Source organism: Rhyacophila brunnea, unplaced genomic scaffold (assembly GCF_057557595.1).
Source record: "Rhyacophila brunnea isolate RB1 unplaced genomic scaffold, BYU_Rbru_1.0 scaffold_9, whole genome shotgun sequence".
Lineage (NCBI taxonomy): Eukaryota > Metazoa > Arthropoda > Insecta > Trichoptera > Rhyacophilidae > Rhyacophila > Rhyacophila brunnea.
The window spans coordinates 21,898,927-21,916,838 of NW_028233361.1; the positions used below are offsets into that span (position 1 = coordinate 21,898,927).

The 17,912-nt window shown below is 30.9% G+C and overlaps 1 long non-coding RNA gene across 1 annotated transcript; it reads right to left on the bottom strand.

Moving 5' to 3' along the window:
• Nucleotides 1-1,801: 1,801 nt before the first annotated feature.
• LOC147063387 (uncharacterized) lies at nucleotides 1,802-15,208 on the bottom strand. Its single transcript, XR_015072160.1, has 2 exons — nucleotides 15,064-15,208; nucleotides 1,802-2,174 (listed from the first exon to the last, which is right to left on the bottom strand). It is a non-coding gene; the product is annotated as an uncharacterized LOC147063387 (long non-coding RNA).
• Nucleotides 15,209-17,912: the final 2,704 nt, after the last annotated feature.

Consider the following 17,912-nt stretch of genomic DNA (forward strand, 5'->3'; position numbering starts at 1 on the left):
TGTCTTAATTAGCTGTGTCTTTCTCAATTGCACGTATGTAACCCCTGACCTAATTTTTTTTGTTCTATTTGTGTGCAACCCCAGGATTAAACCTGTCTTTGTCAATAAAGAATAACCTAACCTATATTTCTGTCGTCTGTTGTAATAAACGTGTTCCTGTTGAATAGACCCAGCGGTTGGTTGGTGGACATAAAGACCCAAAAAAGTATGACTGCAGATAGAAAACGCGTTTTTTAAAGTAATATTATCTGTGATTATGTTGAGTTTTATTAGATTGTGCTGGATTCAAATAGAAGTTGGTTCGAGACTCTAAAAATTGTGAGTGAAATCGTCTAAAATTCAACAAAACGGCATTTCAATACTAAATGTTTGCGTTTTCAAAAAATTTTGGCTTCTTATATTATTATCCTGAGACATTTCTTAGGATACCAATAAAAGGAGCTTATAACCATCGAAACCCTTTTTCAGTTTTACTTCTATAATACAATGTTTATTTAATAATATTTTTCATAAGGGTTCATTTTTGTAAATCCGTACCTATTTTAATTTTTTTATGACTGAAATATTAAATAAAACAGTATTTTCACTTGAAAACTAAAAGTTGTATGCGGCCCATCGTAGTCTGTTCTATCTATATGTACTATAATTGTAATGAATTGATAAACAGCAGGATTGAGCACGATCCCACCTGTTGGAAAACTGTCCAATCTCGCAAAGACAATTTGGGCTTAGACCCGGAAAGTCCACCGAAGATAGGATTCACTTTTCGATCGATTTTGTGGAGAGCTCTGGCAAGAACCTCGTTGCCGGAATTTTTCTCGACATCGCGGGTGCGTTTGATACTGCGTGGTGGCCCTTATTTCTGGCAAAACTTCGGCTGAGACAGATCCCTGGATACCTCTTTGCCTTGGTTTAAAGCTACTTTAGCAAAAGGGAGATAACCTACGACTTCGGCCCCAGCCTGATTCACAGGAAGACCACCAAGGCTCCGTCCTGGGTCCCTTTCTGTGGAACATACTGTTTGACGACGTTCTGTTGCTACCACTGCCTCCATGCTGTACGCTTGTTAGGGTGACGAGCCGACCAGCACTTGAGCGTGCAGCCACGGACGCCTTGGGCAGAATCCTTAATTGGGGGTTGTTGTACAAGCTGGCCTTTACCCCGAGCAAGACGGAAGCTGTCCTTCTCAGGGGTAGTTCTCGGGTCAACATAACTTGACGGTCACCCACGGTTCGTTTTGGCCAGACCTCAGTGCGTTTCTCTGAAAGGGTTACGTATCTGGAAGTAATTCTTGATGACAAGCTGTCTTTCGTTCATCATGCCAAAACGGCCGTCTCTAAGGTCAATTCGGCTTATCAGATAATGGCCCGAATGGCGGGCAGCAATTGGGGACTTAAGCCTAGAGCCTTTAAGGTTGCATACGGTGCAATTTTCATGGGAATTGCCGATAACGCCTCCAGCATTTGGCATTCCTGAGTAAACTCCTTAACTCACGTGAGACGCGCACTACTAAGTGGGCAGCAACTTGCGCTATCTCGCTTACCAAAGCCCACCGCACAAATTCTACTGATGCGCTTGCCATACTCGCGGGGGTGCTACCCCTCGATCTGCACGTCCAAGTCAGAGGATCGATCACCTTCCTCTTGAGGGGGATCAGCATAACGATTCGCATACATTGCTTGATTTGCAATTTTAACAATATTATGTTGCAAGATACATTGTAATTATAAATTAATGGTTACCTGCCAAGTCATGCGGGTGGTAAGGTATTCATCCTACATAGATTATGAATTGAAAAAACTTTTTAATTGCACAGATATATTTTATTTCATAAAAATGTATTCAAAAAATATATATTATAGCAGTAGCAATATTATCAAATTAGTTATTGTATGGACTCGAAAAAAGTGTAGTTGTCATTCGTATAATAGTAACGTTAACTTTTGTGGCTATGAAATAATCATAACATGTTTATTTTTTCATGCACTTGCACGTATTCTTGTTGCAAGTTCCTGTGGATATACTTCCGAACCTTAATGTACAATATTGAGTACACCACGACTGAGTGCATACATTGCATGTGCAAGACTTTTTGTAACAAATGCCTTCAGAACCAGTAGCAGCTAGCTCACATTGTCCATTACACAGGTCGACGTCAGCGGGTGAGCATATAGCTGTAAAAAAAATCCTTGTTTAATTAAATTATATGTGATTTACTAGCTGACCCGGCAAAGGTTGTTCTGCCAAATAAACTATTTCTAGTGAATATTTTGATGTTAGATAAAAAATAACGAATGTATTGTAAGTGTGTGGGGATAGGATCTATGACAGAAAGAGGAATGGAGCGCTGTAGACGATGACCACCGATAAAAACAAAAAAAAACCCACCATTCATTTTCTCAATTCAATGTTTTTCATTAAAGCAACGGACATATTCATTGTTTGATTCCTTAAAATTTAAATGTAAAGTGAAAAAAAGTAATATAATATTTTTTTATCCTAAAGTAAGGAAATGAAATAAAGAAAATCAATATTATTTTCGAAGAGTAATTGAGTGTACAATATTTTTTCTCAGTCCGTCGTTTTTTTTTTTTTCAGTCCGTCTTTAGCCAACACAAATAAGCTCGATGGTTTTCCCACGCGAGAACATGCCACGTATAATATTTGTCCGTGTAAAAAACACGGTGTGCCCAAATCAAAGGCACAAACATACATCGTAGACAAAGTAGGGAGTAAAATTATGTTAACGCGCGTGTTTGAACATGTACCTAACCGATTTTTTTTTTCATGTTCAAACACGCGCGTCAATATCATTTTACTCCCTACTTCAATTATAGTTTGTCAATTTATGGCTACGGCCGTATGTTGTAGCTTAACCACTGGGGAATGACAAAAGAAATGGCGTATTTCAAAAAAACACTACATTATTCTTAGGTCAATAATTATTATAAAGCAATCATTATTCATAAGATGTTTATCACACTTGAATGGTCAAAGACATAGCTTATAATAAGTATCTTTAGAATCATCTTCAAATATGTTGATTTTGCCGATTTTTTGAATAATAAAATGCCTAATTCTTGTCAAATTTGGGATCACAGAGATTATCAATATAATTTTTTATCGTGAAAATTTTACAAAAATTATCTCGTAATAAATTATACTTATGGTTTTATAAATGCGTTTAAAAATTAATCAATGTAAAAAATCTTAACGCCACTGCACAGTTATTTACCCAAATATGACTATATTCTGAAACATTAGAGCGAGAGGTTTAAAAGAATACTATTTTATGTAATAAAAATACTTTATGCAGTCATCAAATGTTTAAAATAACTATAAAGGATAATAAGGCTTCAAAATTATATAAATAGATTATCTACAACGTTTAAGGAGTGTCCAGGATCATGGTTTGAAAATACAATAAAAACTCAATTTCGACCTACGACGAGCACGTGGGCCGTTAAATGCTGAATGAGCTGTTCTGCTTCCATCCAATAAAGTTGCTGCAATGCCAGATGATGCAACGGCCAATTCGATGCCATTATTTGATCGTATTTTGGCGAGAATTAGCGAAATGAGAAATGTTTTTCACGTTCCACCTGGTGCATCAAAAAAAAAGAATCCACCTTGTCCCGCTCAGTGTCACTTTGTGATTAGTGCATGTGTGATTTGAAGAATTTCAATAATTTATTGTGTTTATTCAATAGGGCGTCCAGTTCGCCGACGATGAGCCTGGTATTAGGCGAATTGAGATTATTGTATCCGCAAATAGTATCCACACGATTGATGTCCTCACCACTCATGAAGTAGATTTGTAAAAATTTATGAGGATCGTTTGGCATTTATAGCAATGAGCCTACTTTGTGGTACACGTGGCCTTTGATTTTGAACGTTGAATGGAATTTTTGACCATTTGCCGCAGTATTGTGAACTATTTCTGTTGCTCCGAAAGAAGTCATTTGTAAGCATGAATTTAATATGCGAATGGACTTTAGGAATAGGTTTGAATCTGGATCCGTGCCGATGAGCAAGCCGTTCAATGGTTCTGGTGGTGTCTCAATATCTGGTAGTTGCGCCTTTCCTGATGCGCAACACATCCCGGCTGACTCATGTTTAAATTTGAGCTGAATATCCAATATCTCGCTCGTACTCGAATGCGAGACGAAGAAACGAAGCAAATGTAAATGCTAGATATACTTGTTGGCGTTGTCAGTCATTTGCTCAGCGTGTGTTAACTACGAACCGGCGCGCTTGTCTCCGTTCCAATTGTCGTTGTTGATTTCGTTCAGCTCATGCCTCTTGTCATTGAGATGCACGCAATTGCAACATGCTCATACGCACATTTTCGTTATCTTGAAGGATTTATTCGTCTGCTCTTTCTACTCTACTATTTTGCATGTTTGTTGCTTTATTGCGTTGTGATATGCCGAATGAAATGTCAAAATGACGCAACGCTTTTCGTGAATTCTTTTTGGACGTACCGCCATCTGTCATTCAACAACATGAATAATTTCTTTCCGTTTGAAATACAAACGACAGTTGAATTTGTTTATACAAAATACTAAAATCGCGATTAAAAAATGGGAGGGTCGCGAATAAAAATGGGAGAGTGGGGGTAAAAATTTGGGGTTATGAGTATTTTTTGATACCAAATAAAAAAAAAATGTCAAAAAAATAGAAAAAAATATTCTGGATAGGGACACCCCAATCACCTAGTGGTATGAAATATACTTTACGACCTATTCTTATACCTAAAAAATTCAAAAAAAAATCAAAAAAATCGGTCGAGCCGTTTCGGAGGAGTGCGACCACAAACACCGTGACACGAGATTTTTATATACTTATAAGATTATCGCGGATATATAAAGGTCGACAAAACCCAATCACAAAACGAGGTATTTAAAAATACGATCATTAACATTATTTTCTCTCAGTATGTAAGCAAAATAATATAATATATCTGTATCACAGAAAAGAAAAAGAAAAGAAAGAAAAAGAAAAAATTCTGAGTTCCCTGATCTGTATCTTCGTCGGATATTGACAGCGTTTTGTGTCTCATATTTCACTGTCTTGAGATGGTGGCAATCATTCAGCACTAGCGGCTATGATAGTGTTACTGAATCACAGATTTCCGGATCATATATTATTTTCTAAAGATTTTGTCGCCTCTATTGCATAAGATACTAGCGCAAGACTATTCCGAGAGCAAATCTTACTAGCAACCACCTAGATCAGGGATGGCGAACGATTTTCAAGTGTGTCAAACTATATGTAAAAATCTTGAAAAAATAGTTACGTGGAAACTGTTAAATAAAATTAAAAAATCAAATCGGTACTTATATTTTTCACATTTATTCACACATACTATTTAAACAGATTTTTATTGTAAATATATGAAAAAGGGTGAGATCGTACATTATGATAATTACATTTTCTAAATTTACATACTTTTTATAGTAATCTTTATACTTAAGTTGTTTTTCTTATGTAAATTTGTTTTACTTATTTTTATTTGACTCTTCGATTATAATTAAAAACGCAGCTTTTAAGAAAATCGCGGCTTATGCAAACTATTACAAATGCTTTGTATTATTTTAGATTTAAATTAAGTCATATAATCAAAATAGTCGCATTCAGTTTGGTGTATATCCCAGATATAGCTGATTCTTCTATTTTCACCGAATTAAATGTAACGGTCGGGTAATGTACCTATTCCGTTTTCATTCTACAATATTATTATTGTTTTAATCACATTAATAAATATCATTCATATCATTGCGAATTTTTTTCATAAGGTGATAAAACAAAAATGGTGTTTTAAAACATTGTCCGTATGAGACGTAAAACTGTTACAGTCATAGGTTCGCAATCCTAGTATATGTCAATATATTTCTAGACTTAGTTAAACTATGGTAAGTTCTGACAAATATCTTCCGAAAACTTTTTAGTGTAGCGAGCTTTAATTCAATTATTGTGTCCTATATAGGATAATAGGATAATTATTATAATTATCCTTCAAGTATTTTAATAAAGATTTAGTATTTCGCCAATACCTATATGTAAATTTACTGTCTTAAATGATAGATACCTAAGTATTATTGTAAGTATACAAAATAGTTTATTGCCAGAAACTATAATAAAATACTATTACAGGGATGGATGTGTTCCAATAAAGGTGTCAAAATAAAATTTAAACAACTCGAAAAAAAAAAAATAATGGGGAAAATATTTCATTTTATTTATGGTTTTTGTAAGATTTCAGTATGATTCCTAGATTTATAACGATGTGCTTTTCTGAAGGGAACTTTTGACGACAACAAAAGGAATATAATATATCTTTAAGAAAGTAGATGTGTTCTTTTACGAGAATAACCTTGATTGGTCAAAATGTGAAGGAGACGCACAGATGGTGCAGCAGCAATGACTGGGAGAATATCAGGATTCAAGGTAAAAGTGGAAAAGTGGAAAAAGCATGCCCAGATGCGAAACATATTCACGGCGTAATACACAGAGAACAACTAGTAAGTATTTGGAGTTGTGTTAAATGTTAATTTAGTAAAAAAAACCGTACTGTAAACTCAAGATTATTTAAAATTGTTTGCACAGAGATGGGTCCGGTGCATGAAGTTCTACTGTATCATACCAAAGTACGATGGCTTTCTCGCGGAAAGGTTTTAAAAAGAATAATTATTGTAGAACTTAGAAATGAACTTCGCCTCTTTCTTCATGACAAAAAATCAGATGTTTCTTCCCACTTTAGTGATGAGAAATGAGTCATATTTGTCGGATTTTTTTAACAAAGTAAATGAATTGAATCTTTCTCTTTAGGTAAAAGATATCAACACTTTAATTCTGAATACATAACTTCAAACTTTCTAAAAAAAACTTTCTTCATGGTCAAAAGTTATAATTCAAGGATGCACAGAATGTTGTTTTCATGCTTGAATGAGTTCCTTACCACTAATGAAATACCTATCATTCGATTAAAAATGTTATACCTACTTGATCACATTGCCGAATCACAACGATTTTTTAACAAATATTTTCCAAACTTAAATGATCACCAAAAGTATAATTGGATAAGAACATTATTTGCTAAATCCCTTAAATATGATCATATTACGTAGAAAGCTCAAGAAGAATTGATTGAAATCGAATTTAATGAAACAAGTCTTGCAGAATTTTAGATAAGCAACAGCAAGCATATCCGCCAATCGCAAAAGCAAGATTGTTACGGCCCTACATGTGCCACGTAGTTCAAAATACAGATTTTGTGGTATTTTCAGAGCATAAGCCTTGAAGATGAACGTTGTAGAACATCTATTTATATAATTTAAAGTCTTATTATTTCTTTGTTATTTATGTTAAACATTTGTTGACTGTATAAAGTATTTTTATTACATAAAATAGTACTCTTTAAAACCTCATGATCCAATGGTTTAGAATATAGTCATAATTTAGTACATTTATGTGCAGTGGTGTTATCATTTTTTAAATTCATTAATTTTTCAACGCATTTATATTAAACCACTAGTAAAATTGTTGTTAACATCATATAGTAAAATATTTATGATAGAAAATTATATGTATAATCTCTGTGAATCCAAATCTGATACAGATCTGACAAGAATTAGGCATTTTTTTATTCAAAAAATGGGCACGATTAACACATTTTAAGATATTTCTAAAGATATTGATTATAAGCTATATTTGTGACCTTTCAAATGTGATAAAATATCATACGAATTATGATTGTTTTATAATACATAATTATCGACCTAAGAATAAGGTAGTTTTTTTTAAATACACAATAATATCTTTTGCTGATTTTTTTCATCATTACCAGCGATCGATCCACTTCAAATAGGTGGTGATGCGCTCTTCTGAAAAGTCACTTTTTTATCAAAAAGTAACCTAAATACATGTGAATTGTATTCATATGTTTATAAAGGCGTGTATTATAAAATCAACTAGATAAAACATCAACAAAACAATGGCATATCTATGTTATTCTAAATTATAAAATATAACCTCAAATTCTGACATCTAAATAAATTGTCAACGAATGTTGTGAATCAAGTTAAGCCTACGTAGTTTGTACGTACTTCGAAAACATAAATATGTTAACGATTTTTAATCTAAAAAATCATTTAATTAATATAAATATTTTTTAATTCGCGTGAATGATATGACTAAATCAAAATATAAATACTAGGTGAACATACTATTCAAAGTAGGTACAAATTATTCATGTACGGTTCTGTGGCGCATGATATTGTGTGCATGCATTTATTTATAATGTTCTATATTATTTAAAATAATAAAGGTAATGACATCTCATCCAATTGTTGGTAGATACGTAATATTTGATCTCCGTGATATTTCTAAGCGGCTGGTATTTGAAACTAAATTAAAAATGACTAGGAGACGATAACATGCGAAGAGATTTAGATTTGAGTGACGAAGCTTTAACGGTATAATGTTAAATGCATTTGCAGATAATGATAATAGCTCTTGCATGGGAAATGGGACGATTTGGCACCGCGAACTGGCCTCCGGCGATTGGCCTCCGGTAATTGGCCGCCGGTACAATCGGACGCCGGCCCAATTATACGCCGACCCAATTCGACGCCGACCCAAATGGCCACCGGAAGGATTGGACGCCGCCCAGTTGAATTAAATGCGCAAAGGAATAGACGTACGTTACGATTTCTTGGAGTAAATTAGCAAGTCAGTTTAATATGCTTCCATCTTCTCTGTAGTTGTACCTTATACATTTCGCGCTTCACACATTTTTAATAAGGATTGAGAATAATTATTATGCCTTATGATTTTATTAATATAAAATTATTCTTTCTTCGTAAGAACTTAAAGATGTGCATAATCAATTAATTTATTGTGTATACATGGGTACTTATTTATATTTACAACAAACATTAAAAATAATGTTAGATGTTAGAATGAAAATAACACTGTATTTAAGCGTTTTATTGACTTAATATTATAATAAAGCTTAAACATGTATAATATTATGCATAAATACGTATTTTAAGATAGTATGAAATTACAAACAAAATATTAGGTAAGTTATCTGCTAAGTATAAATGTTTCAGTAGTTTGATTGATAAACTACTTAGGTACTTACTTGGCTTACCTACCAAATTTTTATAATATTGATTTAGATTGAGAATTATTATGCGTTACGATGGTTATTAAAAGAAAGGAAGTTTTTAGTCGTTAGGTATATTTAAATATATGTTATAAATCAATCAATATTTGCGTGATTTTATATTAAATTAACAACAATTATTTGATTCTTTCAGCGTTTTCAGTACAAAAGAGTATAATTAAACGAATGTATTAAGGAGTACATGCTCAGCGTAGGTGAAAATGGAGCTTTCATTATTTTTTCAAAGCATGATCCTGGACATTTCTTAAATGTTGTAGATAATCTATTTCTATAATTTTGAAGCCTTATTATCCTTTATATTTATTTTAAACATTTATTGACTGCATAAAGTATTTTTATTACATAAAATAGTATTCTTTTAAACCTCTCGCTCCAATGTTTTAGAATATAGTCATATTTCAGTACATAAATGTGCAGTGGTGTAACGATTTTTTACATTTATTAATTTTTAAACGCATTTATAAAACTATCAGTATAATTTATTTCGACATTATTATAGTGAAATATTTACGATAAAAAATTATATCGATAATCTCTGTGATCCCAAATTTGATAAGAATTCAGCTTTTTATTATTAAAAAAATGGGCCAGATTAACACATTTGAAGATAATTCTAAAGATACTAATATAGTTCTAATATGTTGAGCATTACTTAAACTTAACTATGAATAGTTATTAGGCCTGACACGGTTTATAGAAATAAAAGTATTCCTTTTTAATATAATATTATTAAACTAAGAATAAGTATATTGTACTTTGCATCAGTAACGCAAACATACATAAAAGTGTTAATAAGAAACTTCAATGTTAATAGGCAATTTAAAAATACTTACCTTATATCCAATTTTCAATATTATGAACCATTTTTTTGCAAAAAATAAAACATAATTAATTATTCATTGAAAAATGTATCATACATATTAATATATACAATAAATGATAATTTTGAAGTATTATAATTTGTTTTATTTGTGTAACTAAGAGCCCGATGCTCAATTTGTACTTACAGTAAAATTGGTAAGTAACCGAAATCCATCTGGTAACTATAGAGTTAATGAATCCTTATCAATAGAATGCTTTTGTTACGAACACGCCCCTTTCTGTATTACCATTTACCACTGACAGCTGCTGTCAAAATGAATTCGCGTGTCTATAAAACAGCCCATACACTCAAATTCATTTAACAATTGATCTCAATATGGATATTGATAGTATTAATTCGTTTGGCATGTACTTACATGCAGAATATGCATGTACACAATTTTCAGTTATGGCGAACAATGATGTACGCATGGTAGAATTCGCGCAAAATGCCGATAATGGACAATCTCGAAAATAGAGAACAGAGATATTTTGTTTTCGATTGAAACACAATACTTACGATAATATTATATTGTGAGTAATTGTCAACAGTCCTTTACTCATTATTAGGTAGGTAGTATATATTATTATTGCAGTGTTATGAGTAGGTATAATTATTTAATAACATGTCGACAAAAAGCCATTGAAAAAGATTTGGTGCCTAGGTACGATGGTAGGTATACGATATTTTAATTATCTATTGCAAATTAAAAGTGTTGAACAACTAATATGCGTGACATTTAATACAACATGTTTTCCTGTACTTTCTTTGATTCTGTACATGTCTTAATTTAGTAAAACCGATTATCGAATTGAAACGTCAGTGTCAATGAATTATGAATTAACTTTTCTTATTCAGGTTTAGATATTTATGTCATATTAAACCAACAGATAGGTAGTTGAAATATATAAGTACCTAGTTACCTACAGACCAGCATGGTAATATTAATTTTAATCATTCTATATAATTATTCTCATCATGGGATATTTGTAATAATTGTAAATGACACCATCTGACATTTAAACGGCAAGTGTTACCGTATCGGGAAAAACACGGCTCAAAAAATAACTTAGGTATATTATTCACTAATTGCAGAGACATTTAATCATTTATTTAAATATTAATTGTCTATTTATAGTTATTGAATTTATTTTGTATATTTTTCACATTTTTGTCATCGTTTAACAATAACAAAATAAACCTAAATTATGAAAAAGAGATTTTTTATATATGTAATTATTTTCAATAGAAAAAACAGAACAAAGCTATTGCAAATCTGGTAGACCCTAGACAACTCGATCATAACTATGAAAGGCTTTCTGCATACTGTTTTGTTGTAAATAAATTTTAGTTATGACAGACGATTGTGCATCGGGCTCTAAAAGTCAAAATAATAATATAATACCTACGAACTAAACTATTATTGTAATAGAAACAAATCCAACTTTGTAACCAGGTGATTTACGTAATTTTATATTATGGTACATACCGACTTGGTAAAACCACAGACAATTAAAGAAGTACCTACAACATTATCCAGTGTTGTTTCATTCATGTAATTTGTGTGTGTTTTTTTTTTACAAAACATTTTACGGCAATAAAAACTTATATCAAATATCTTCATGCCAGTGGGTACGTGAAAAAATTCTACTAATGGCTAAATCTTCAAACGAATAAATTATTGAGTAATTTCTCTACTTCTAAGTTTACATCGCAAATTCTATAAAAAAAATTGTTTTCATAATTTTTTGTCATTTATAAAAAAAATAAGTAAAATTTTCGTTTCGTGCTTATTATTATTTTATATAATTAATAAGCTAGGCGTTTTTAGAAGTAAAAAACATAACAGAAAAACAAAAAAGATTTAACTTAAAAACCGATTTTTAAGCCGATATTCTTTGAAAATATTACCTGTTTTCAGGTAGGTAGCATGTTCGCATTACTGATGCAAAGTACAATATTCCTATTCGTAACTTAATAATATTATATTAAAAAAGAGTACTTTAATTTCTATAAACAGTATCAAGCCTAAGTGCTCGGCCGTAGTCATTTGGCGGGCACGGCGCGGCGACCACTACGTTCTTGCACTAATAACTAGTCATAGTTAAGTTCAAGTATTGCTCAACATATTAGAACTATACTCTAAAAACAAGTTGAATAATAACATGTGTATTTTACCGGACCCAGGATTCGAACCCGGGATCCACGACATCATAAGCCGATGCGTTACTCGCTTAGCCAGAAGCGCATAATGTATTACAACTACTAAGTATATAGAAACTTATTAAATTTTCTTGTCTAATTGCTGAACGAAATTGTATCATACGAGGGCTCATAAATACATACACAAAAATACATACATAAAAATATGAAACAGACTTCAAAGTATTTACCTATTCACCTGTATAAAATAATGTTAAGTATAATACAAAATATCATATATTCTTTAATAAGTATAGGTACAATAAACGGTTAAATCGTTCGGATCACAATCCTCAGTCATGAAATCCTAACGAAGAAACTAACTTCACTTCCGCAGAAAACATAAAAATCAGTAATTATTGAATATTTTGACGTAAGTACTACATACCTATTGAGTCTTATTGAATTTAAAACAATGTCTTTCCACCATAAATTGATATTTACATTTTTATCGCCAATAAAAAAATTAATATGCCGATATTTTTATAAAATTATACCAGGAAACCTACCTTACATATTGAATGAATTATATTTACATGTAAATATTAATCAACCCACTGATGCATTGAAAGTAGGTACAATATATTACTTACTATTCGTAATTTAATAATATTTAGTTTTATTTTTCAGTATAAAACTATACTTAGGTTTATTATTATTATTATATAAATCTCATGTTGTGAACGTCTTGAATTTAGATTTATTATGTCCACAATGTTCTGTTATCTTAAATAAATAAATATTATAATGAAGATACTTTTGTTATTTATCTTAATACATATGTTTAATTGTACTGTTTTGTACTGAAGACGCTGAAAGAGTCAAATAATTGTTGTTAATTTAATATAAAATCACGCAAATATTGATTGATTTATAAAATATATTTAATTATACCTAACGACCAAAAACTTCATTTATTTTAATAAACATCGTAAGGAATAATAATTCTCAATCTAAATCGATATTATAAAAATTGGTTTAGTAAACGCGTTAGTAGGCGGTCAGAATATTAAAGAGGTATTTGTACCTCTAATATGCAAGGGGTCTAGGACGATTTAGCACCGCGAACTGGCCTCTGGCGATTGGCCTCCGGTAATTGGCCGCCGGTACAATCGGACGCCGGCCCAATTGAACGCCGACCCAATTAGCCGCCGGGAGATTGGACGCCGAACAGTTGAATTAAATGCGGAAAGGAATAGACGTACGTTACGATTTGTTGGAGTAAACAAGCAAGTCAGTTTAATATGCTTCCATCTTTTCAGTAGTTGTACCTTATAGATTTCGCGCTTCACACATTTTTTATATGGATGGAGAATAATTATTATGCCTAATGATGTTTACTAAAAGAAAATATTTCTTACCTCGTTAGAACTTACAGATGTGCATAATGAATTAATTTATTGTGTATACATGGGTACTTATTTATATTTACAACAAACATTAAAAATAATGTTAGATGTTAGAATGAAAATAACACTGTATTTAAGCGTTTTATCGATTTAATATATAATAAAGCTTAAACATGTATATTATTATGCATAAATGCGTATTTTAAGATAGTATGAAATTACAAACAAAATATTAAGTAAGTTATCTGCTAAGTATAAATGTTTCAGTAGTTTGTGTTAATCTTGCCATTTTTTTGAATATTAAAATGCCTAATTCTTGACAAATTTGGGATCACAGAGATTATTAATATAATTTTTTATCGTAAATATTTTACTAAAATTATCTCATCATAAATTATACTAATGGTTTTATAAATGCGTTTAAAAATTAATAAATGTAAAAAATTTTAACACCACTGCACAGTTATGTACCGAAATATGACTATATTCTAAAACATTAGAGCGAGAGGCTTAAAAGAATACTATTTTATGTAATAAAAATACTTTATGCAGTCATCAAATGTTTAAAATAAATATAAAAGATAATAAGGCTTCAAAATTATATAAAAAGATTATCTACAACGTTTAAGGTATGTCCAGGATCATGCTTTGAAAATAGAAAAAAAGCTCCATTTTGACCCACGCTGAGCACGTCACCCTTAAGCATTTCAAACTTTGTACCGGATATTGATCACACATATTATGTAATAAATTTTAAGGTAATTTTTGTTTGTTTTTATTTTTATTTTTGAATAACATGAAAGCAAATGAAATGTTCTATATGTTTTAACAAAAATATACTTATTATAATAATTAATGGTAAATAAAGTACTGTTGATCACTAAAGACTAAATTTTTTAGGGAGGGAACCATTGGATTTTTTTTTCTGATTTCGGGGGCCGTGGTATGAAAATTTTTGAGAAACACTACATTAGAGTATCTTGATACCTACTGGGAATCAATTTCGTCTAACTATAGTGTAAGTTTTCGTTTATTTATAACTTGTGTCGATATAAAATTGACGACATTTGTTACAACTGGCATCATATTAGAAAATTATGTTATACCTTACATTGCACATAGTACCTACTGTTTGACAAGACACTAAAATTCAATTGATAAATATAGCGTATCTTGCCTGAGTTGTTAATAAAACCAACGTTTTTTCGCCGTGACAAAATGATTGACTTATAAAGCAGTACCTACATAAGGTATTAAAATTGTTTATTATAAAAAAAATACTAATTATAGATAATAGGTTGTGACTGCGTATTTATCCATTGCAACATTTTATTAACTAAATATAATATATCATAATAGGTGGCGACATTTATTTTTTACATGTGTATTTGTTATTAATTTTTCCCGCTTACTATCGTGAAAACTGTTTTAAAGAAAATAAAAACAATTTTACTTACGTTTTTCATTATTTTCCTGGGCACCACAAATTGCTGCAACGAAAACAAATGCAAAAACGAGGAAGAATTTCATTTTTACGTTTATAATAAATTTAATATAATTATCAAATTGTATGCTTATTAAGAAACTCTCAGGAGAAAGTGTAAATTTACTTGAATCTGACGACCTTTTATAGTTCGTGGCCCAACAGTATTTCTCAATCTGTAAAGCTATCATTAATTTAATTAGAGAATACAAGACATGACGTAGTTAAATAGACTATGTTCGCAAAATCACTTTAAATACCTACATAGGAGGTGAATTTTAAATAATATATATTTACTTAATTGAAGTAAGTACCTATGCGAATCCTAAATTTTTTCATTGAAATCTTAATTAACTCTAGAATAATTCAAGTCGAGAGCTTTCCTTAGCTCTACCTTATTTTTTTTCCTTCCAAACCAATTGTCTTTTCCGGGGATTTTTTTTTCCTAAATAAACGTTGAGAGCTTTTTTAGCTTTCGTTCCATTTTTTTAAGATTATTACATAAAACGTCTTACTTTTCGGTACACAATGACATGGTGCAGGCGGTATCAGACGTCCGCATGCTTACCTCCTAGTCATGTTATGCCATATCATTCAGAGAGTTATGACACGGCATGTATAATATATTTAGATTGTAAAAAGTTGAAGATATACTGTAATTTACTTTAATATTTTATACACCTATTCAAATAATATAAAAATACTTTCCGGCTATCTGTAACTATTTTCTTAAAATACGTGTAACTAAAATTAATGTTTCAAGGTGACGGGTGATCTCACCGATCTACCACATGTTTTCTTTATTGCTTTAAATAACTTTAGGATCATTTTATTTCGATATTTTTGCTTTATAGAATTATTGACTACCTAATATATTTACAAAAAAAAAATATTCGCAGTCCCAAATTTGATTTTTTTGCTATTATTTCAAAATAGTGAAGTAAGGAGGTAACCCACTTTGAAACTTATAGCAACAATTAAGAAAACACCTGAAGGTGAAAAGATTCTTAACAAACAAATATTTTGTTATAATTTGTTTTGTTTATAATCAACTAGCTGACCCGGCGATCTTCGTACCGCCTCTGAATCAAGAAATCTTGTGTTAACTTATTAGCTGAATTTAATTCAGTTTTTATGAATACTCAAAATTAATTAAGTTCAATAAATGTGCAAAAATCAAACTAAAATGAAAAGTATTTTAAAGAACATTACTGGTAATGTGCTGAATATGGCATGCCCAGTTCCAACTTAAGTAGTAGGTGGAAAACTTCGAATCTTAGACCATGTAGTACAACTGTTACTCATCGTTAAAATAGTACCTATGGTAATACCAGATTTCCCACTAAAAACAATCTCTAACGGTAACAATATATTAGTAAAGTTATTATAAGGGTACAACATTTTTTAGATATTATTATATGTATGGTCCCAAAATAAAACAAAATCATGTACCTACCTAATGTATGTCACTTTTATTTGAACGTTAAATTTTAATACTTACATAATATTACTGTAAGTACCCAGTTTACCAACATTCCTAACCTATGCAGTAAATAGCGTCTAAAATAGGTAATAACAAAATAAAGTATCTCTAATATGATTTTACAATACACCATATTTCGTTAATTCTAATAAATGCGAACAATGTTTCAATATAAGATTCTTGTAATAAACGTTATAACAATACATTAAAACATTGTTCGCATTTATTAGAATCAATGAAATATGGTGTATTGTAAAATCGTATTAGGTATAAAGTGTGTAAGTAAAGACGGCCACGATGGCCGCGCGGCTTAAGCATCTGCCTATAACGTCGTGGGTCCCAGGTTCGAATCCTGGGTCTGGCAAGTACACAATATAATGTTTTTCAATTTCTGAGTATGGACCTAATAGGTTAGCAAGTGGCTAACATCCATTTCTCGGTAAAACAAATAAATCCATATAATCTTATAAGGATCGAACAGAAAGGATAAAAGGAGAAAATATAATAATTCTAGTTTCTTTAGATTATAAAAAGATGTAGATACACTGAAATTTGCTATACATACAATCTATACACCTGTTTAAATAAAAAATACACTTCCGCAAATAGTACCATACGAAGACGTTCGGAAGCCCATGGCGTAAATGAATTTTATAAATATTATAATATTATTATTTATATCTTTCGTAAAGAAATATTACATTTTTCTCCTCAATACGTTCTTTCATATATGTACAAACAAATTAATTAATAATCATGACATATAAAAATGTTTTAAATCAAATTTTTAAAAAGAAGTATATGAATAATGGCGAAATCCCATCGTTTTCATTTTATATTCACATAATTTATTTTTTAATTATTCTTCTATTGTCCTATTTCTTAATATTATGATGTAGATAATAAAACCGTCCAAATAATATGTTATTATATATTATGCGACAAATATTTTTTATTAAAAATTTTAAAATAGAATAGATACATTTTATTCTAAAAAACATAATTTTGAAAAATCTAGCATTTAAGCTATCCAGACGTCTGAGTTATTTCTAATTTTGAGGTGTGACAATTTCACAACCTCCCCCCTGTTTCGCTTAATATATGCATATCCAAACCAAACCTGAATTGTAGATAGAATACGACTTTCTATGAATTGTGGTAACGAAAAACCACTATATTATTTGTCGATACGTACACTATTGAAATTGGCACGAAAATTATGTATGTGTTTACGGTGATGCATTTTACTTTTCACTGACGCGCCGCGCCATTGAGTAGGTTTTGTCGGCATTAAACCTATGCAAGTTATATGCCCAATATTTTAGTTGAATCTAAAATAG